Below are 22,998 nucleotides of genomic sequence, written 5' to 3'. Positions count from 1 at the left end.
TCTTAGTCCTCTCCATGGGAATTTACAAACCGTGGGCACCTTTAGAATCCTCAGGATGTTTGGAAAAAAGGACGCAATTTTGGCACGGATACCATATGTGTACAAAACATTATGGAGGCCTGAGTGCAAACTACCCCAAGTAGCCAAACAAGGGCTCAGCAGTGGGTGGGGGGCCGGTTATGGGGAGCCCTAGCACCGAAAGGGCTAAAAGGGTTTTCTTTGGAGAATAATAAGTCATATTAATATGGACGTTCTTGCTATTGCAGTAAATCCTGACTTTGCGTGTACTTTCCATTCTCGGACTTCTAGTTGCACATTTTCAGTTATAAATGTCTGACTCTCAAGGCAAATTCCCATTGGCATAGCCCACACTCTCATACCTGTCAGATGGCCTCAGATTATGTATGATCCCTTCATCTAGTTATCCTTCAAACTGCATTTTGTGTTCCATAATAAACTCTCTCCCTCTCTCTCTATTTATTCCTTACCTGCAGTTCCTTTTCATTTAAATTAAACATTTAGGCACATGGGAGCACGGAACGTTTTTCCGGTAGTTTTAAAATAAAGCACAAAATAGACTCAAAGGTATTGGAGCGCTTTACATAAGCACCAGATCCTTCACAGTCCCAGGATAAACCTGAGAAGCCTGCTCTCCCACCCACCCGCCCTCATGTCCCTCTGCAAGCATGCGGGCCTCTTTTGGCCACGCCCAAAAGTCCACCTCTTCTGCAAAGTGGCTCATATAAGCGAGTGACTCGACACCCTGTCCAACGTTGTCACTGTGGTGGTTCTTCGGTTCTTTTTCAGCACTCATTACGAAATAAGGACTTGAGGAGACCTGCATCCCCTATGAGAGAAGGTAAGACGAGGATTCCTGATAGCCCCCGAGGTTTGTTTAAGCCTGATTAACACTCCTCTGAGAGCAGAAAGGGCGAGACCTTTCAACAATCCAAGAGAATTCACATACTGGGTTTATGGCACTGGATGGGCGCGCAGTAAATCCAAATTGTTTGGCAGCTTTCCAGTATTACGCATAGTGTACATATTCTGTAGCACCGTCGAACCACAGGTGACGCTTTTGTCCTCGTATCTCACAGTGCTTTAACAAGGTACGCATTATAAGTTACTTTCTTCCCTCGTGCCTAGCGGTCGAAGTGCATTAAAAATAATGTGGGAACTGTGATGCTGCATGCAGTGGGGGGCGGGTCAGTGAGCGCGGGGTCAAAAGTGTGCCTAAAACACACAATATACTATAAGTTTTGTTGTCTTTTTCCTTCAGGTTGGTACATATTAAATAATATACAGTTTAAACGAAAAATAAATTAAAAAGTTGTTACTCATTGTGAAATGCACTATAGTACCTTATGAAACCTCTCTTAGTTAATGCACTGCACAGGTCTGAATGTAACCAGAAAGCCAGTGAATTAAATCTTGGTTGGTGTAGTGGACACTAGTGGCTAGTTTATTTTTAGTGTTACGAGGTCACAGCCTGTGAGAGAAACCACTGTGAATATTATTTTAAGCTTGCATTACACACAATATAAATTAGACTACCACAAAATTAGCAGAAAGGGTTTAAGATAAAATGGCGCTTTCAAAATATAGGTTTTAGTAATACCCAGTCTGTATGTACTGCAATTTGTTTTTTACCTTACTGTCCCGTCAACACCTCGAGTGATAGTAAGCGCTGTTTAAATACAATTACAATTAAAAATACACACTTCACTGCACAGTTGTTAATTCTTTGCACTACTACTCAAAAATAATAAACCTTTGTATTCACAAAGGTTCCAGAGATTTGATCAATTAATGCCAGTAGGGCTCCCAAGCATCCTTTGAATTTGCAGATTACCTTTTACATTTGCAGATCAGCTCCTTGCACAAAATTGCATTTCTTTCATGCAAGTAGGCTCCCTGTCAGGAAGGCTTTTTAGCTGTCTGCCTGGCTTCCTTTTCATAGCACAGGAGACACACTGAATGAAACATCAGCTAAAGCACTAAAACTATTGGAATTAACTGTCCCAGGACAGTTGTCTTTTTACGAAAAGTAGGGGAACGTTTCTTCATAAATAAAAAAGTATGGGCAGGTTGTGCCCCTCCGATCTCACCAACTTTGACCTCTGCACATAGCACACACTTATCATACATATTACCCAGTAGATAGCATCTAATCTGAGACTGCACAGCGCCTTACATGCTTGTTATACATTAACAACAGTTTCTATTATATTACACAACACTTTACACACCAGTTACTCATTATATAGCATCTGTTATCCTTAGGTTCCATGGCGCTGTATAGTCTATTTACTCATTACACAGCACCTATTTTAGCAATTAACATCACAGCTTTTTACAACAAGCATTTTCAATGCAATGGGTTTGACATTTGTGAGAGTTAAAGCTATTTGTGTTGTAAATTACAATGTATTTACCCATGTGTTTCGGAGTGGAGTGGATTTATGTGGTGGAGAGTGGAATTATGTGGGTTGGATTGGAATTGTTAGTTGCAGAATTGTGTATGGTGTATTTGTGTAGTGTGGAGTAGATTTGTGTAGTGGAATTATGTGGATAGGGATTATGTGGTGTTGAGTGTACTGGATTTATGTGGAGTGTGATTGTGTGTCATGTAGTCTAATTATGTGGAATGGTATTTTGTGCCCTGGAGTGGAGTTTAATCATGTGGTGTGCTGTTGAATTCTATGGCATGATGTTGAATTCAGTAGTGTGGAATGGATGTATGTGGTGTGTTGTGTAATTCTGTTGTTGAGTTGAATTATGTGATTTGTTGTCGAATTATGTGGTGTGGAATAAAAATATGTAGAGTTGAATTGTGTGGCGTGGAAGTGTGTGACGCTGAGTGAAATCATGCTGATTGGAATTGCGTGGCATGATGTTGAGTTTATCTGTGTGGATTGTGCTACCAAGTTTAAAACCAAGGCCATTGTTCTTCACCCGTGCGTGAGCAGGCCCTAGGCAATCAGTAAGATGAGCTGAACTGATAGAAAAAAAAACAAGCGTCAGAAGTGAAGTTTCAGCTGGCCCTCCAAAAAATTAATACTTGAATCGCATCTGGAGCAGCAGATAGACACAGATTAAACTTGAATTAATCTGTGCTCGGTCTCTGCTCCACAAAGCGGTACAAGTGATGTGTCGGCTTCACTGGCGAATTGAAATGGTTGCAGAAAAGAGTGACACAGATAAAGATATATCATAATCATGGGCAGGCTCCAGGCCCTTTACTGTATACAACAGTGTCTCGCAAGCGAGATGCACGCGCTAACACGTGCACTCGCTGGCTCGACCCTAAAAAGGTGATGCATTTATCATCAGTTTATATGCTCAGACCCTGCAGCGCTTAACAGACCAGTTACAAATTAGTGAATACAGGCTCCAAACTCAAAATGAGCACAGCAGCAATAAATCATTGTCCAGCCAAATACTCACTTTTATAACAAAGGAAAGCATTTTGGCAAAGGCTGCCCCCAAAGGGTGCATAAGGGGCCAGCACCATAACCTCCTCCAAGGGGCAATTTAAGGAGGCAACACCCTGCTCATAACTAAAGTGCCAGCATTGTGCCAGAGTTGAGGCTAATGGGAAAGGGTTATCTTTCAACATCGAGTGTACATTAAAACACATGTGCACTGCTAGGATAAACGGAGACAGGCAGAGACAGGCCTAGTAGGCACTGCGGAGGCTGCAAGAGGCCAACGTTAAGAAAGCAAGCCGGGGTCAGCGACGCTACCTGGCAGGCTGTAAGGAGTAGAGGCAGCCAGAAGTGCACGGAGCAACCTGAAAAGAAGAGTGAGTCCAGGAAAGCCTGTTGAGACGATGCAACCCGGCTCATGCCCACAAGCATCATAAAGTGACCGAGGCCTGTTCTGAGCTAGCTGCCAAGCAAGGAGAAGGAAACAGCAGCACATAAAGTTGTGAAACTAACAAGCAGGCAAAGAGTGTGGGAAGCGACCAGAGGCAAGAAGAAACTAGTTCTAAAAGGGCTGGGGACAGCTCGACATGGGTGACGTGGCCCAGGCCCTAGCCACTGCTCCCCTCCCCCAAACTACATATTTCCAAAGATACCCACACAAAGGAAGAATAGGACATGAATACACAATTACACAGTCTTCCCCTGAGGTTTTTATAATCCTCTTATCAGCCCCATCTCCTTCCTGAGATGTTCCATTGTAATCTCTCAAGTAATCAAAGAGCATCATTTGAAGTGTACCAGGGAAGCCTCGTCCTTCTGTCCCCAATATCCCACCAAGCTTACAGAAATGCAGCAATTCACAAGTCTTTCTGGGGGGGGGGGGAGGCAGGAGGGGAGAGAGGCAGAATCTCTCTACCTCCACTCCATGTTACATTGTGCAGGCCTGGGTCCCAAAATGGAACCCAGGACCCTCCATGCATTGTTCCATCCATAGGTACATATTGTAGGAAAGTACCATCTTGCCTGGCATGTTACCCCCATTTGTCACTGTATATATGTTGTTTTAGTTGTATGTGTCACTGGGACCCTGTTCACCAGGGCCCCAGTGCTCATAAGTGTGCCTGAATGTGTTACCTGTGTAGTGACTAACTGTCTCACTGAGGCTCTGCTAATCAGAACCTCAGTGGTTATGCTCTCTCATTTCTTTCAAATTGTCACTAACAGGCTACTGACCAATTTTACCAATTTACATTGGCTTACTGGAACACCCTTATAATTCCCTAGTATATGGTACTGAGGTACCCAGGGGTATTGGGGTTCCAGGAGATCCCTATGGGCTGCAGCATTTCTTTTGCCACCCATAGGGAGCTCTGACAATTCTTACACAGGCCTGCCACTGCAGCCTGAGTGAAATAACGTCCACGTTATTTCACAGCCATTTTACACTGCACTTAAGTAACTTATAAGTCACCTATATGTCTAACCTTTACCTGGTAAAGGTTAGGTGCAAAGTTACTAAGTGTGAGGGCACCCTGGCACTAGCCAAGGTGCCCCCACATTGTTCAGGGCCAATTCCCCGGACTTTGTGAGTGCGGGGACACCATTACACGCATGCACTACATATAGGTCACTACCTATATGTAGCTTCACAATGGTAACTCCGAATATGGCCATGTAACATGTCTATGATCATGGAATTGCCCCCTCTATGCCATCCTGGCATAGTTGGCACAATCCCATGATCCCAGTGGTCTGTAGCACAGACCCTGGTACTGCCAAACTGCCCTTCCTGGGGTTTCACTGCAGCTGCTGCTGCTGCCAACCCCTCAGAGAGGCATCTGCCCTCCTGGGGTCCAGCCAGGCCTGGCCCAGGATGGCAGAACAAAGGACTTCCTCTGAGAGAGGGTGTTACACCCTCTCCCTTTGGAAAATGGTGTGAAGGCAGGGGAGGAGTAGCCTCCCCCAGCCTCTGGAAATGCTTTGTTGGGCACAGATGTGCCCAATTCTGCATAAGCCAGTCTACACCGGTTCAGGGGACCCCTTAGCCCTGCTCTGGCGCGAAACTGGACAAAGGAAAGGGGAGTGACCACTCCCCTGACCTGCACCTCCCCTGGGAGGTGTCCAGAGCTCCTCCAGTGTGCTCCAGACCTCTGCCATCTTGGAAACAGAGGTGCTGCTGGCACACTGGACTGCTCTGAGTGGCCAGTGCCACCAGGTGACATCAGAGACTCCTTCTGATAGGCTCCTTCAGGTGTTAGTAGCCTATCCTCTCTCCTAGGTAGCCAAACCCTCTTTTCTGGCTATTTAGGGTCTCTGCCTCTGGGGAAACTTTAGATAACGAATGCAAAAGCTCATCCGAGTTCCTCTGCATCTCTCTCTTCACCTTCTGCCAAGGAATCGACTGCTGACCGCGCTGGAAGCCTGCAAAACTGCAACATAGTAGCTAAGACGACTACTGCAACTCTGTAACGCTGATCCTGCCGCCTTCTCGACTGTTTTCCTGGTGGTGCATGCTGTGGGGGTAGTCTGCCTCCTCTCTGCACTAGAAGCTCCGAAGAAATCTCCCGTGGGTCGACGGAATCTTCCCCCTGCAACCGCAGGCACCAAAAAGCTGCATTACCGGTCCCTTGGGTCTCCTCTCAGCACGACGAGCGAGGTCCCTCGAATCCAGCAACTCTGTCCAAGTGGCCCCCACAGTCCAGTGACTCTTCAGTACAAGTTTGGTGGAGGTAAGTCCTCACCTCGCTAGACTGCATTGCTGGGAACCGCGACTTTTGCGTGCACTTCCGGCGGAAATCCTTTGTGCACAGTCCAGCCTGGGTCCACGGCACTCTAACCTGCATTGCACGACCTCCTAAGTTGTTCTCCGGCGACGTGGGACTCCTTTGTGTAACTTCGGGTGAGCACTGTTTCACGCATCCTCGTAGTGCCTGTTTCTGGCACTTCTCCGGGTGCTACCTGCTGCTAAGAGGGCTCCCTGTCTTGCTCGACGTCCCCTCTACCTCCTGGTCCAATTTGTGACCTCCTGGTCCCTCCTGGGCCGCAGCAGCGTCCAAAAACGCTAACCGCACGATTTGCAGCTAGCAAAGCTTGTTGGCGTTCTTTCGGCGGGAAAACACTTCTGCACGACTCTACAAGGCGAGAGGGATCCGTCCTCCAAAGGGGAAGTCTCTAGCCCTTTGCGTTCCTGCAGAAACCGCAGCTTCTTCTGTCCAGTAGAAGCTTCTTTGCACCCGCAGCTGGCATTTCCTGGGCATCTGCCCATCTCCGACTTGCTTGTGACTTTTGGACTTGGTCCCCTTGTTCCACAGGTACCCCAGATTGGAAATCCAGCGTTGTTGCATTGTTGGTTTGTGTCTTTCCTGCATTATTCCTCTAACACGACTTCTTTATCCTTAGGGGAACTTCAGTGCACTTTGCACTCACTTTTCAGGGTCTTGGGGAGGGTTATTTTTCTAACTCTCACTATTTTCTAATAGTCCCAGCGACCCTCTACAAGGTCACATAGGTTTGGGGTCCATTCGTGGTTCGCATTCCACTTTTGGAGTATATGGTTTGTGTTGCCCCTATCCCTATGTTTCCCCATTGCACCCTATTGTAACTATACATTGTTTGCACTGTTTTCTAAGACTATACTGCATATTTTTGCTATTGTGTATATATATCTTGTGTATATTTCCTATCCTCTCACTGAGGGTACACTCTAAGATACTTTGGCATATTGTCATAAAAATAAAGTACCTTTATTTTTAGTATAACTGTGTATTGTGTTTTCTTATGATATTGTGCATATGACACTAAGTGGTACTGTAGTAGCTTCACACGTCTCCTAGTTCAGCCTAAGCTGCTCTGCTAAGCTACCATTATCTATCAGCCTAAGCTGCTAGACACCCTATACACTAATAAGGGATAACTGGGCCTGGTGCAAGGTGCAAGTACCCCTTGGTACTCACTACAAGCCAGTCCAGCCTCCTACATTGGTTGTGCAGTGGTGGGATAAGTGCTTTGAGACTACTTACCACTCTTGTCATTGTACTTTTCATAAGAGAAAAATATACAAAACAAGGTCAGTGTATATACACATAGCCAAAAAGTTTTGCATTTCCTCTTTTCACTCTTTTCTAAGTGCTGAAAAGTACTTCTAAACTTTCAAAAAGTTCTTAAAAGTTTAAAAAGTTTTTTTCTGTCTTTCCAAAAAGTTCTGAAAACTTTTTTCTCTTTTTCTATCACTTTTAACTCTCTCTAAAAATGTCTGGCACAGGCCAAAATGTTGATCTGTCCAAACTTGCATATGATCACCTTAGCTGGAAAGGAGCAAGGAGTCTCTGCATAGAGAGAGGTTTGAGTGTAGGGAAGAATCCTTCCTTGGAATTGTTGCTTAATATGCTTAGAGAACAAGATAAGGCCAAAGGGGCCACATCTGTTGAAAAAGTAGCTAATGGTTCCCAATCTGATCCAGGGACTCCCCCAGGAAAAGATTCAGGAAAGAAACTTCCTAGCCTGCCCATTACTAGACAGTCTAGCATAGTTGGTAATGATGGAGAGCCACACCGCACAAATAGTGTTGTCTCATATCATAGCAAAAGCATTTATTCTCACCATACTGGTAGTGATGTTTCTGTTAGCCAAGCTGTTAGGGTGGCTTCTGTAAGGGACAGGTCTCCTTCTGTTCATTCCCATCATACCTCTGTATCTAGGAATGTCCCTCCCACCAACCCTGATGACAGAATGTTAGAGAGGGAACTCAATAAGTTGAGGGTGGAACAAACCAGACTGAAGCTTAAAAAGCAACAGCTGGATTTGGATAGACAGTCTTTTGAACTAGAGAAGGAAAGACAGAAGTTGGGTTTAGAAACCCATGGTGGCAGCAGCAGTATTCCCCATAGTCATCCTGTAAAAGAGCATGATTCCAGGAATCTGCACAAGATAGTTCCCCCTTATAAGGAGGGGGATGACATTAACAAGTGGTTTGCTGCACTTGAGAGGGCCTGTGGTGTACAGGATGTCCCTCAAAGGCAGTGGGCTGCTATCCTATGGCTATCATTTAGTGGAAAAGGTAGGGATAGGCTCCTTACTGTGAAAGAAAATGATGCTAATAATTTCCAAGTTCTTAAGAATGCACTCCTGGATGGTTATGGCTTAACCACTGAACAATACAGGATAAAGTTCAGAGAGACCAAAAAGGAGTCTTCACAAGACTGGGTTGATTTCATTGACCATTCAGTGAAGGCCTTGGAGGGGTGGTTACATGGCAGTAAAGTTACTGATTATGACAGCCTGTATAACTTAATCCTGAGAGAGCATATTCCTAATAATTGTGTGTCTGATTTGTTGCACCAGTACTTGGTGGACTCTGATCTGACCTCTCCCCAAGAATTGGGAAAGAAGGCAGACAAATGTGTCAGAACAAGGGTGAACAGAGAAGTTCATACAGTACAGGGGGTGACAAAGATGGCAACAAAAAGAAGGATGGTAAGTCTTCTGACAAGGGTGGGGACAAATCTAAAAATGAGTCTTCATCAGGCCCACAAAAACACTCTGGTGGGGGTGGTGGGCCCAAATCCTCTTTTAATCAGAACAAGGAAAAGAAACCATGGTGCTATTTATGTAAAATAAAAGGCCATTGGACAACAGATCCCAGTTGTCCAAAGAAAAGCACCAATGCTCCTACCACTACAACCCCTACTGCTACCCCTAGTGTCCCTACTAATAGTAGTGGTGGTGGGAGCAAACCTACTAATAGCCAATCCAAGGGAGTAGCTGGGCTCACTATTGGTAACTTAGTTGGGGTTGGCCTTGTTAGGGAGGCCACAGAGGCTGTGTTAGTCTCTGAGGGGGCTATTGATTTAGCCACCTTAGTTGCTTGTTCCGTTAATATGGATAAGTACAAGCAGCTACCCCTAATAAATGGTGTTGAGGTTCAGGCCTACAGGGACACTGGTGCCAGTGTGACTATGGTCATAGAGAAACTGGTCCACCCTGAACAACACCTACTTGGTCACCAGTACCAAGTAACCGATGCTCACAACAACACACTTAGCCACCCCATGGCTGTTGTTAATCTCAACTGGGGGGGGGGTTACTGGTCCAAAGAAAGTTGTGGTAGCCACAGATTTACCTGTAGACTGTCTACTAGGAAATGATTTGGAGACATCAGCTTGGTCAGATGTGGAGTTGGAGGCCCATGCAGCAATGCTGGGCATCCCAGGGCATATTTTTGCTTTGACAAGGGCTCAGGCCAAAAAGCAAAAAGGACAGGGAAGCTTGGATCCTGGAACAATGGACCAAGTGCTCCCTAAAGCTAGGGCTAGTAGAAGCAAACCACTTCCTACTATCCCTCCCTCTACAGTGGATTCAACTTCTGAGGAAGAAGAATTCCCTCCCTGTGCAGAACCTACACCAGAGGAGCTGGAAGCAGACACTGCTGAGCTTTTGGGTGAAGGGGGGCCTGCCAGAGAGGAGCTGAGTGTGGCACAGCAAACCTGTCCCACATTAGAGGGTCTCAGACAGCAAGCTGTCAAACAGGCTAATGGGGATGTCAGTGACTCTCACAGAGTTTACTGGGAGGACAACCTCTTGTACACTGAGCATAGGGATCCTAAACCTGGAGCTGCCAGGAGATTAGTGATTCCTCAGGAGTACAGAAAGTTCCTCCTAACCCTGGCACATGACATTCCCCTAGCTGGGCATCTAGGACAAATGAAAACTTGGGACAAGCTTGTTCCCCTGTTTCATTGGCCTAGAATGTCTGAGGACACAAAGGAATTTTGTAAGTCCTGTGAAACCTGTCAAGCCAGTGGCAAGACAGGTGGCACCCCAAAGGCACCCCTTATTCCACTGCCTGTGGTTGGGGTTCCCTTTGAAAGGGTAGGGGTTGACATAGTTGGCCCCCTTGACCCTCCTACTGCTTCAGGCAATAGATTCATCTTGGTGGTAGTGGACCATGCCACAAGATACCCTGAAGCTATTCCTTTAAGGACCACTACAGCTCCTGGAGTGGCAAAGGCCCTCCTGGGAATATTTTCCAGGGTGGGCTTCCCAAAGGAAGTAGTATCAGACAGGGGAAGCAATTTCATGTCTGCATACTTAAAGGCCATGTGGAAGGAGTGTGGGGTAACTTACAAGTTCACCACACCCTATCATCCACAAACAAATGGACTGGTTGAGAGATTTAACAAAACTCTCAAAGGCATGATTATGGGTCTCCCTGAAAAACTCCGCAGGAGATGGGATATCCTTTTACCATGCCTCCTTTTTGCCTACAGGGAGGTACCCCAGAAAGGAGTGGGCTTTAGCCCCTTTGAACTTCTTTTTGGACACCCTGTTAGGGGTCCACTAACACTTGTAAAGGAGGGTTGGGAACAACCTTTAAAAGCTCCTAAGCAGGATATTGTGGATTATGTACTTGGCCTCAGATCAAGGATGGCTGAGTATATGAAAAAGGCCAGTAAGAACCTTCAGGCCAGCCAAGAGCTCCAGAAGCAATGGCATGATCAGAAGGCTGTTTTGGTGCAGTACCAACCAGGACAGAAAGTGTGGGTCTTGGAGCCTGTGGCCCCAAGAGCACTCCAAGATAAATGAAGTGGACCCCACACAATTGTTGAGAAAAAGGGTGAAGTCACTTATTTAGTTGACTTAGGCACTGCCAGGAGTCCCCTCAGAGTGCTCCATGTCAACCGCCTGAAACCCTACTATGACAGGGCTGATCTCACCCTGCTCATGGCAACAGATGAGGGACAGGATGAAGACAGTGATCCTCTACCTGATCTCTTCTCTTCCACAGAACAAGATGCTCTGGTGGAAGGTGTAGTTTTGGCTGATTGTCTTACTGCTGAGCAGAAAGACAATTGCATAAACCTCCTAGATCAATTCTCTGAACTCTTCTCTACTGTGCCAGGTACCACTTCTTGGTGTGAGCACACTATAGATACTGGAGACAGCTTGCCTGTCAAAATTAAGATCTATAGGCAGACTGACCATGTCAGGGACTGCATAAAGCAAGAGGTCCAGAAAATGTTAGAACTAGGAGTGGTTGAGCACTCTGACAGTCCATGGGCTTCTCCTGTGGTACTTGTACCAAAACCCCATTCCAAAGTAGGAAAGAAGGAAATGCGGTTTTGTGTAGACTATAGAGGTCTCAATTTGGTAACCAAAACTGATGCTCACCCTATACCCAGGGCAGATGAGCTCATAGATACACTGGCATCTGCCAAGTATCTAAGCACTTTTGATTTGACTGCAGGGTATTGGCAGATCAAATTGTCAGAAGATGCTAAACCTAAGACTGCATTTTCAACCATTGGAGGACATTACCAGTTTACTGTAATGCCTTTTGGTTTGAAAATGCACCTGCCACTTTTCAGAGGTTGGTGAACACAGTCCTGCAAGGGCTGGAAGCTTTCAGTGCAGCATATTTGGACGATATAGCTGTCTTTAGCTCCAGCTGGGATGATCACCTGGTCCACCTATGGAAAGTTTTGGAGGCCCTGCAAAAGGCAGGCCTCACTATCAAGGCTTCAAAGTGCCAGATAGGGCAGGGTAAGGTGGTTTATCTGGGACACCTTGTTGGTGGGGAACAGATTGCACCACTTCAGGGGAAAATCCAAACAATTATTGATTGGGTTCCCCCTACTACTCAGACTCAGGTGAGAGCCTTCCTAGGCCTCACTGGGTATTACAGGAGGTTCATTAAGAACTATGGCTCCATTGCAGCCCCTCTTAATGACCTCACATCCAAGAAAATGCCTAAAAAGGTATTATGGACAGCAAACTGTCAGAAAGCTTTTGAGGAGCTGAAGCAGGCCATGTGCTCTGCACCTGTCCTGAAAAGCCCTTGTTACTCTGAAAAATTCTATGTCCAAACTGATGCATCTGAATTAGGAGTAGGGGCAGTCCTATCACAACTTAATTCTGAGGGCCAGGATCAACCTGTTGCTTTTATTAGTAGGAGGTTGACCCCTAGAGAAAAGCGTTGGTCTGCCATTGAGAGGGAGGCCTTTGCTGTGGTCTGGGCACTGAAGAAGTTGAGGCCATACCTGTTTGGCACTCACTTCATTGTTCAGACAGACCACAAACCTCTACTTTGGCTAAAACAAATGAAAGGTGAAAATCCTAAATTGTTGAGGTGGTCCATATCCCTACAGGGAATGGACTATACAGTGGAACATAGACCTGGGAGTAGCCACTCCAATGCAGATGGACTCTCCAGATATTTCCACTTAGACAATGAAGACTCATCAGGTCGTGGCTAGTCTTATTGTCCTTCGTTTGGGGGGGGGTTGTGTAGGAAAGTACCATCTTGCCTGGCATGTTACCCCCATTTTTCACTGTATATATGTTGTTTTAGTTGTATGTGTCACTGGGACCCTGTTCATCAGGGCCCCAGTGCTCATAAGTGTGCCTGAATGTGTTACCTGTGTAGTGACTAACTGTCTCACTGAGGCTCTGCTAATCAGAACCTCAGTGGTTATGCTCTCTCATTTCTTTCAAATTGTCACTAACAGGCTACTGACCAATTTTACCAATTTACATTGGCTTACTGGAACACCCTTATAATTCCCTAGTATACGGTACTGAGGTACCCAGGGTATTGGGGTTCCAGGAGATCCCTATGGGCTGCAGCATTTCTTTTGCCACCCATAGGGAGCTCTGACAATTCTTACACAGCCCTGCCACTGCAGCCTGAGTGAAATAACGTCCATGTTATTTCACAGCCATTTTACTCTGCACTTAAGTAACTTATAAGTCACCTATATGTCTAACCTTTACCTGGTAAAGGTTAGGTGCAAAGTTACTAAGTGTGAGGGCACCCTGGCACTAGCCAAGGTGCCCCCACATTGTTCAGGGCCAATTCCCCGGACTTTGTGAGTGCGGGGACACCATTACACGCGTGCACTACATATAGGTCACTACCTATATGTAGCTTCACAATGGTAACTCCGAATATGGCCATGTAACATGTCTATGATCATGGAATTGCCCCCTCTATGCCATCCTGGCATAGTTGGCACAATCCCATGATCCCAGTGGTCTGTAGCACAGACCCTGGTACTGCCAAACTGCCCTTCCTGGGGTTTCACTGCAGCTGCTGCTGCTGCCAACCCCTCAGACAGGCATCTGCCCTCCGGGGGTCCAGCCAGGCCTGGCCCAGGATGGCAGAACAAAGGACTTCCTCTGAGAGAGGGTGTTACACCCTCTCCCTTTGGAAAATGTTGTGAAGGCAGGGGAGGAGTAGCCTCCCCCAGCCTCTGGAAATGCTTTGTTCGGCACAGATGTGCCCAATTCTGCATAAGCCAGTCTACACCGGTTCAGGGGACCCCTTAGCCCTGCTCTGGCGCGAAACTGGACAAAGGAAAGGGGAGTGACCACAACCCTGACCTGCACCTCCCCTGGGAGGTGTCCAGAGCTCCTCCAGTGTGCTCCAGACCTCTGCCATCTTGGAAACAGAGGTGCTGCTGGCACACTGGACTGCTCTAAGTGGCCAGTGCCACCAGGTGACGTCAGAGACTCCTTCTGATAGGCTCCTTCAGGTGTTAGTAGCCTATCCTCTCTCCTAGGTAGCCAAACCCTCTTTTCTGGCTATTTAGGGTCTCTGCCTCTGGGGAAACTTTAGATAACGAATGCAAGAGCTCATCCGAGTTCCTCTGCATCTCTCTCTTCACCTTCTGCCAAGGAATCGACTGCTGACCGCGCTGGAAGCCTGCAAAACTGCAACATAGTAGCTAAGACAACTACTGCAACTTTGTAACGCTGATCCTGCCGCCTTCTCGACTGTTTTCCTGGTGGTGCATGCTGTGGGGGTAGTCTGCCTCCTCTCTGCACTAGAAGCTCCGAAGAAATCTCCCGTGGGTCGACGGAATCTTCCCCCTGCAACCGCAGGCACCAAAAAGCTGCATTACCGGTCCCTTGGGTCTCCTCTCAGCACGACGAGCGAGGTCCCTCGAATCCAGCAACTCTGTCCAAGTGGCCCCCACAGTCCAGTGACTCTTCAGTCCAAGTTTGGTGGAGGTAAGTCCTTGCCTCACCTCGCTAGACTGCATTGCTGGGAACCGCGACTTTTGCAGCTACTCCGGCCTCCGTGCACTTCCGGCAGAAATCCTTTGTGCACAGTCCAGCCTGGGTCCACAGCACTATAACCTGCATTGCACGACCTCCTAAGTTGTTCTCCGGCGACGTGGGACTCCTTTGTGTAACTTCGGGTGAGCACCGTTTCACGCATCCTCATAGTGCCTGTTTCTGGCACTTTTCCGGGTGCTACCTGCTGCTAAGAGGGCTCCTTGTCTTTCTCGACGTCCCCTCTACCTCCTGGTCCAATTTGTGACCTCCTGGTCCCTCCTGGGCCGCAGCAGCGTCCAAAAATGCTAACCGCACGATTTGCAGCTAGCAAGGCTTGTTGGCGTTCTTTCGGCGGGAAAACACTTCTGCACGACTCTACAAGGCGAGAGGGATCTGTCCTCCAAAGGGGAAGTCTCTAGCCCTTTGCGTTCCTGCAGAAACCGCAGCTTCTTCTGTCCCATAGAAGCTTCTTTGCACCCGCAGCTGGCATTTCCTGGGCATCTGCCCATCTCCGACTTGCTTGTGACTTTTGGACTTGGTCCCCTTGTTCCACAGGTACCCCAGATTGGAAATCCAGTGTTGTTGCATTGTTGGTTTGTGTCTTTCCTGCATTATTCCTCTAACACGACTTCTTTATCCTTAGGGGAACTTCAGTGCACTTTGCACTCACTTTTCAGGGTCTTGGGGAGGGTTATTTTTCTAACTCTCACTATTTTCTAATAGTCCCAGCGACCCTCTACAAGGTCACATAGGTTTGGGGTCCATTCGTGGTTCGCATTCCACTTTTGCAGTATATGGTTTGTGTTGCCCCTATCCCTATGTTTCCCCATTGCATCCTATTGTAACTATACATTGTTTGCACTGTTTTCTAAGACTATACTGCATATTTTTGCTATTGTGTATATATATCTTGTGTATATTTCCTATCCTCTCACTGAGGGTACACTCTAAGATACTTTGGCATATTGTCATAAAAATAAAGGCCCATATTTATACTTTTTGACGCTAAACTGCGCTAACGCAGTTTAGCGTCAAAAAATTTAGCGCCGTCTAACGCCATTCTGAAGCGCCATGCGGGCGCCGTATTTATGGAATGGCGTTAGCCGGCGCTAGCAGACCGGCGCTGCCTGGTGTGCGTGGAAAAAAACCACGTAGACCAGGCAGCGCCGGCGTAGGGGGAAAATGGCGTTAGGGCGTCTTAAAATGGGGCAAGTCAGGTTGAGGCAAAAAAATCGCCTCAACCCGATTTGCGCCATTTTTTTCGACGCCCAGACGCCATTTAAATGACTCCTGTCTTAGTAAAGACAGGAGTCATGCCCCCTTGCCCAATGGCCATGCCCAGGGGACTTATGTCCCCTGGGCATGGTCATTGGGCATAGTGGCATGTAGGGGGGCACAAATAAGGCCCCCCTATGCCACCAAAAAAAATTTAAAAAAATAAAAAATTATACTTACCTGAACTTACCTGAATGTCCCTGGGATGGGTCCCTCCATCCTTGGGTGTCCTCCTGGGGTGGGCAAGGGTGGCAGGGGGGGTCCCTGGGGGCAGGGGAGGGCACCTGTGGGCTCATTTTGAGCCCACAGGCCCCTTAACGCCTACCCTGACCCAGGCGTTAAAAAGTGGCGCAAATGTGGGGGTTTTTGCCCCGCCCACTCCCGGGCGTGATTTTTGCCCGGGAGTATAAATACGACGCATTTGCGTCGCCGTCATTTTTTTAGACGGGAACGCCTTCCTTGCATCTCATTAACGCAAGGAAGGCGTTCACGCAAAAAAATGACGCTATTTGCCCATACTTTGGCGCTAGACGCGTCTAACGCCAAAGTATAAATATGGCGTTAGTTTTGCGCCGAATTTGCGTCGAAAAAAACGACGCTAATTCGGCGCAAACGGAGTATAAATACAGGCCAAAGTACCTTTATTTTTAGTATAACTGTGTATTGTGTTTTCTTATGATATTGTGCATATGACACTAAGTGGTACTGTAGTAGCTTCACACGTCTCCTAGTTCAGCCTAAGCTGCTCTGCTAAGCTACCATTATCTATCAGCCTAAGCTGCTAGACACCCTATACACTAATAAGGGATAACTGGGCCTGGTGCAAGGTGCAAGTACCCCTTGGTACTCACTACAAGCCAGTCCAGCCTCCTACACATATGCATCCAGTGCATTTATACAATATACAGCCACTGCACAATACTGTATTCTCCATGCACTGTACCTTTCAAAGACACACAAACATCTAGCACTTGCATTCAACAGGTGCCCACTGCCCAACACTGTATCCTTCATGGATTGCACCACTCACAGGTACACATACACCCAGCACATGCACTTTTCCTGCACACACAGCATTCTTCATATATTGTGTCATTCACAGGTACATGTGTGTAGGAAAGTACCATCTTGCCTGGCATGTTACCCCCATATTTCACTGTATGTATGTTGTTTTAGTCCTTGTGTCACTGGGACCCTGCCAGGCAGGGCCCCAGTGCTCATACGTATGTGCCCTGTATGTGTTCCCTGTGTGATGCCTAACTGTCTCACTGAGGTTCTGCTAACCAGAACCTCAGTGGTTATGCTCTCTCTGCTTTCCAAATTTGTCACTAACAGGCTAGTTTTACCAATTCACATTGGCATACTGGTACTCCCATATAATTCCCTTGTATATGGTACTCAGGTACCCAGGGTATTGGGGTTCCAGGAGATCCCTATGGGCTGCAGCATTTCTTTTGCCACCCATAGGAAGCTCTGACAATTCGTACACAGTCCTGCCACTGCAGCCTGAGTGAAATAACGTCCACGTTATTTCACAGCCATTTACCACTGCACATAAGTAACTTATAAGTCACCTCTATGTCTAACCTTCACTTAGTGAAGGTTGGGTGCAAAGTTACGTAGTGTGTGGGCACCCTGGCACTAGCCAAGGTGCCCCCACATCGTTCAGGGAAAATTCCCCGGACTTTGTGAGTGCGGGGACACCATTACACTCGTGCACTATACATAGGTCACTACCTATGTATAGCGTCACAATGGTAACTCCGAACATGGCCATGTAACATGTCTAAGATCATGGAATTGTCACCCCAATACCATTCTGGTATTAGGGGGACAATTCCATGATCCCCCGGGTCTCTAGCACAGAACCTGGGTACTGCAAAACTGCCTTTCTGGGGTTTCCACTGCAGCTGCTGCTGCTGCCAACCCCTCAGACATTTTTCTGCCCTTCTGAGGTCCAGGCAGCCCAGGAAGGCAGAACAAAGGATTTCCTCTGAGACAGGGTGTTACACCCTCTCCCTTTGGAAATAGGTGTGAAGGGCTGGGGAGGAGTAGCCTCCCCAGCCTCTGGAAATGCTTTGATGGGCACAGATGGTGCCCATCTCTGCATAAGCCAGGCTACACCGGTTCAGGGATCCCCCAGCCCTGCTCTGGCACGAAACTGGACAAAGGAAAGGGGTGTGACCACTCCCCTGATCAGTACCTCCCAGGGGAGGTACCCAGAGCTCCTCCAGTGTGTCCCAGACCTCTGCCATCTTGGAAACAGAGGTGTTGGGGGCACAATGGACTGCTCTGAGTGGCCAGTGCCAGCAGGTGACGTCAGAGGCTTGTTCTGATAGGCTCTTACCTCTCTTGGTAGCCAATCCTCCTTCCTTGGTAGCCAAACCTCCTTTTCTGGCTATTTAAGGTCTCTGCTTTGGGGAATTCTTCAGATAACGAATGCAAGAGCTCACCAGAGTTCCTCTGCATCTCCCTCTTCACCTTCTACCAAGGATCGACCGCTGACTGCTCCAGGACGCCTGCAAAACCGCAACAAAGTAGCAAGACGACTACCAGCAACATTGTAGCGCCTAATCCCGCTGACTTTCTCGACTGTTTCCTGGTGGTGCGTGCTCTGGGGGTAGCCTGCCTTCACCCTGCACAAGAAGCTCCAAAGAAATCTCCAGTGGATTGACGGAATCTTCCCCCTGCTAACGCAGGTACCAAAAGACTGCATCACCGGTCCTCTGGGTCCGCTCTCATCCTGACGAGCGTGGTCCCTGGAACACAGCAACTCTGTCCAAGTGACTCCCACAGTCCAGTGACTCTTCAGTCCAAGTTTGGTGGAGGTAAGTCCTTGCCTCCTCACGCTAGACTGCAAAGCTGTGTACTGCGTGATTTGCCGCTGCTCCGGCTCCTGTGCACTCTTCCAGGATTTCCTTCATGCACAGCCTAGCCTGGGTCCCCAGCACTCTGTCCTGCAGTGCACAACCCTTTGAGTTGGCCTCTGACGTCGTGGGACTCTCTTTTGTAACTTCGCGTGGACTCCGGTTCACTCTTCTTCTAAGTGCCTGTTGGGGTACTTCTGCGGGTGCTGCCTGCTTCTGTGAGGGCTCTCTTAGTTGCTGAGTGCCCCCTCTGTCTCCTCCTCCAAAAGGCGACATCCTGGTCCTTCCTGGTCTTCAGCAGCACCCAAAAACCTCTACCGCGACCCTTGCAGCTAGCAAGGCTTGTTTGTGGTATTTCTGCATGGGAACACCTCTGCAAGCTTCATCGCGACATGGCACATCCGTCTTCCAAAGGAGAAGTCCTTAGTTCTCTTCTTTCTTGCAGAACTCCAAGCTTCTTCCAACCGGAGGCAGCTTCTTTGCACCTTCATCAGGAGTTTTCTGGGCTCCTGCCCCCCTTGGACACTGTCGCAACTATTGGACTTGGTCCCCTTGCCTTGCAGGTCCTCAGGTCCGGAAATCCGTTGTCAGTGCACTGCTGGTGTTTGTTCTTCCTGCAGAATCCCCCTATCATGACCATTGTGCTCTTTTGGGGTAGTAGGTGTACTTTACTCCTACTTTTCAGGGTCTTGGGGTGGGATATTTTTCTAACCCTCACTGTTTTTTTATGATATTGTGCATATGATATAAGTGGTATAGTAGGAGCCTTGCATGTCTCCTAGTATAGCCTAAGCTGCTTTGCCATAGCTACCTTCTATCAGCGTAAGCTGCTAGAAACACCTCTTCTACACTAATAAAGGATAACTGGACCTGGCATAAGGTGTAAGTACCTCTGGTACCCACTACAAGCCAGGCCAGCCTCCTACAATGTGCACCCAGCCCATACACTTATCCTGCATGCACTGCATAACACTACATCCTTTAGGTACAGTACCACCGTGTCACATGCACCTCACGTACATGCATTCACCATGCATGCACTGCTCAATACTGCACTATCCTTGTACTGCACCCTTTCCAGGCACACATACCCCCGGCAAGAGGTTGGGTGGTCAGATTGGTAAAAACTGTGTGACAAGTCTGTCAGCATTCCTGTGGCTCAATCCGTCTCTGTGCTTCACCACAAGGTCTAACCACTACAAAAAAAAGAGTCCATCTCAACAACTTGGGATCCTTTCCCTACATAGCCATCAACCATTTCAGTGGCTTATGATCTGTTTGCACCACAAATTTAGAGGCAAAGAAAAAAAGGGGGAACTTGCGCAAGGCCCACACAATGGCAAAACATTTCTCCTCAATAGTCACCCAACTCTGTTCCTTTGGTAGTAATCTAATAATAAAGACTACCAGACATTTTCTACCATTGTCGTCCAGTTGAGCTAACATAATTCCAATTCCTTTGTCAGAGGCATCCGTTTGTCAATGAAAGGCTGACTTAAGCCAGGAGCTTTCAATACAGGTGCAGTGCATAGCACCTTCAGTTCATCAAATGCTCTCTGACAGTCCTCAGTCCAGAAGACTTTTCTGGGCTGCTTCCTAGAGGTCAAATCAGTCAATGTCGCAGCTATGTCTCATACTGTACTGCAAAGTTCCTGTAATACCCAGTGAGTCCTAAAAAAGCCCTCACTTTAGTCTGGGTAGTACACACTTCCTAATCCATCGCAGACTGAATCTTGGCATCCAACAGGCTAATCTTCCTGTTCCCCAACTAATGTCCAAGGTATGTTACAGAGAACTGCCCTACCTGACACTTGGTAGCCTTGATGATCAGTTTTGCCCCCTGTATTCTCGCCAACGCCTGTCCTAAGCATCTCGGGTGGTTCTGCCATGAATTGCTGAACATCGCAATGCCATCCAGGTAAACCACACAGAACTCTTCCAGCTCTGCAAGAACACGGTTCAGTTGGTGCTTAAAAGTGGCAGAAGCATTCTTCAACCCAAATGGCATGACCTTGAACTCATACAGCCTCTCTTGTTTTGAGGCTGCAATCTTCTCCTTGGCATTTGGTGCCAAATTGATCTACCAATCCACTGCCAAACCACTGGTCAGCTCCAAGGTGTTCAAGTAGTTTTCAGTACCTAACCAATCAACAAGCTCATCCGTTCTTGGGATTCAATGGTCATAGGTCTTGTTTACCTCATTGAGGGCTCCATAGTCAATACAGAACCACAAGTCTGTAGACTATTGCTTTGGCATCCAAACCACTGAATTAGACCAAGGACTGTGAGATCTCTCAATGACCAACAGGGGCCCTATTACAGATAGATGCACTTTTCCTGTTTGCTGAAGAAGGTGAGTTGGGTGCAAACAGGGAAAGTGCCCCCTATTATATTGAATGCACTGCCCCCAGGGCAGCCATGAACTCATGCTGCCCTCAAGACAGTCGCAAACGCATTCAAATGAAATATGGAGCAGCTGTTTAAAAGTTGCTCTGTGTTTCTCTGTGCAGGTGGCAATCCGCCTGGACTTTCAAAATTGATTAGAGATACCCTTGCAGGCTGATGCACTGAGTGATTACACTGGAATGTATGGGGGGGTACATGGGACCCCCTTTTATCCCTCAAGAGGGCTTTCCTTTGGGTGCGCACTGAGTCGTTTTCTGGTGCACTTTCAGTGCACCTCCTAAGGACATGTTTGCCTCTATACGCATGTTGGTAATATGGCATGGATGCAGAGGCAAAATGATTCCCTCATTTGCATAGAGCCAAACCCCATGCCAAAGAGGGAACACCCTCTCTTGGTAGCGCTGGTGCTACATGGGCAACAGCTGTATCTGTATTACAGAAGGGGACACACAAGCATCTGCAGCCCCTTCTGTAATCCCAAAGAGCCACGGGGCGCAAAAAGTGGGCACAAATGCCCTTTACACCCAGGGCACTTCTGTTATATGGCCCCAGGTCCAACATTTTGACAACGTCCGCCTTAATGCATCCCTGAACTTGTCAGACATTCTCAACATTTGGGGCCTGATTTAGATATTGCAGAGGGGAAACTGCATCACAATGGTGACGGAAATCCCGTCTGCTGAAATCTAAATACCATTATATCCAATGGGATTTAGATTTTGGGGGACAGGCTCTCTGTCACTGTTGTGACAAAGTAACCCCTCTGCCAATATCTAAATCAGGCCCTCTGTCTTTTACTGGCAGACTGCCACCTGAGTCTATGTCATGCACACAGGTGTCAACCCTGGAGACAGTAAATAGAGGTTGGCAAACCTTCACAGCACCTCTCTACATTCTCTCTGTTGCTCTGGCATCAACTAAGGGGCTAACACAACCCATTCCACAATGCCATCCATTATATCCCTATGCAGAAAGTCAAGATGAGGTTCACTATTTTTCTTCACTTGCTCTGCCATAGCCATGACATTCACTGTGTAATCTCCCTGGAGGTAAGACTTCAGCCTGTTCACGTGGTACAACCTCTTGGGTTACCTTGTGGTACCTGTGTCCAAGAAGTAGTTTTCTTCAGAAACCTTCTAAACTACTTATATGGCCCACACTATTTGTCCTCCAGAGCCTTGGGACAAATTGCCTTCAGCACCAACACCTCCTGACCCTCTCTCCAGTGACACATGTTAAAAAGGACCTTTTCACTCCTATTGATCACTACACCATATTCTGCCACCACCATGCTTGTGCTGGTAACTCCTGGTGAAGGCAGTAACCTTCTCCCACTATGATGGTAGGACGTTTGGTGCCCCTCTGGGTCCAATAAGACCGCAATCCGTGAAACAGGCCTATGTCATGGTGCACATTCATGATTCATGTTTGTCTATGGTAAAACAAATCAGCATTAGGGATTCAGATATCAGAACAGTGGGGCACTTGGGACAGGCATGCACATCCATTACCATGCAGAGGACTTTTCCATCCCAACACAATTTCTTGGGACTGAAACTTCCTCTTTGTCAATCAGAGTACTGTGCACTTAGCGCTGAGTTTGCCAGGTTTCAAGTCTTGGGTAACTTGATTTCCTTCGTTTTTAATGCGAACAACAAATGTGCATCTGTGCTGAGGGCTCACTTTGCCATTGTATGCACCCAGCGATGGACTGTAGTCTTGGAGAGCACACTATTGCCCCCCCCTTTTTTTTTCTTATGTGTGACCACAGTCAGCTTACTGTACAATGGACTGCCTGTGATAGCAGTGAAAGATAATATCTGCAGTGTAGGCCTTTTAAACTGTCACCTGCCCTGAAACTGTGTAGAGTTAACCCCAACGGGTTGAGAAGTAATTGGGTGATGAAGCCTCTATGAAGTCTCTCTCTATTTTGAGCTTTTTGTTTTTTTTAATTTCATTAATATGGA

The 22,998-nt window shown here is 47.4% G+C and overlaps 1 protein-coding gene across 1 annotated transcript in view; it reads left to right on the top strand.

The window, feature by feature from the left end:
- Positions 1–765: 765 nt before the first annotated feature.
- The window catches only part of LOC138304195 (sulfotransferase 1 family member D1-like), a 392,899-nt gene continuing 370,666 nt past the window's right edge, over positions 766–22,998 (top strand). The window contains exon 1 of the mRNA XM_069244049.1: positions 766–859. The gene's annotated coding sequence lies outside the window, so the exon portion shown is untranslated. The remainder of the gene's footprint in view (positions 860–22,998) is intronic.

The sequence above is a fragment of the Pleurodeles waltl genome, chromosome 7, assembly GCF_031143425.1.
Source record: "Pleurodeles waltl isolate 20211129_DDA chromosome 7, aPleWal1.hap1.20221129, whole genome shotgun sequence".
Lineage (NCBI taxonomy): Eukaryota > Metazoa > Chordata > Amphibia > Caudata > Salamandridae > Pleurodeles > Pleurodeles waltl.
This window is presented reverse-complemented; position numbering and strand designations above follow the sequence as displayed.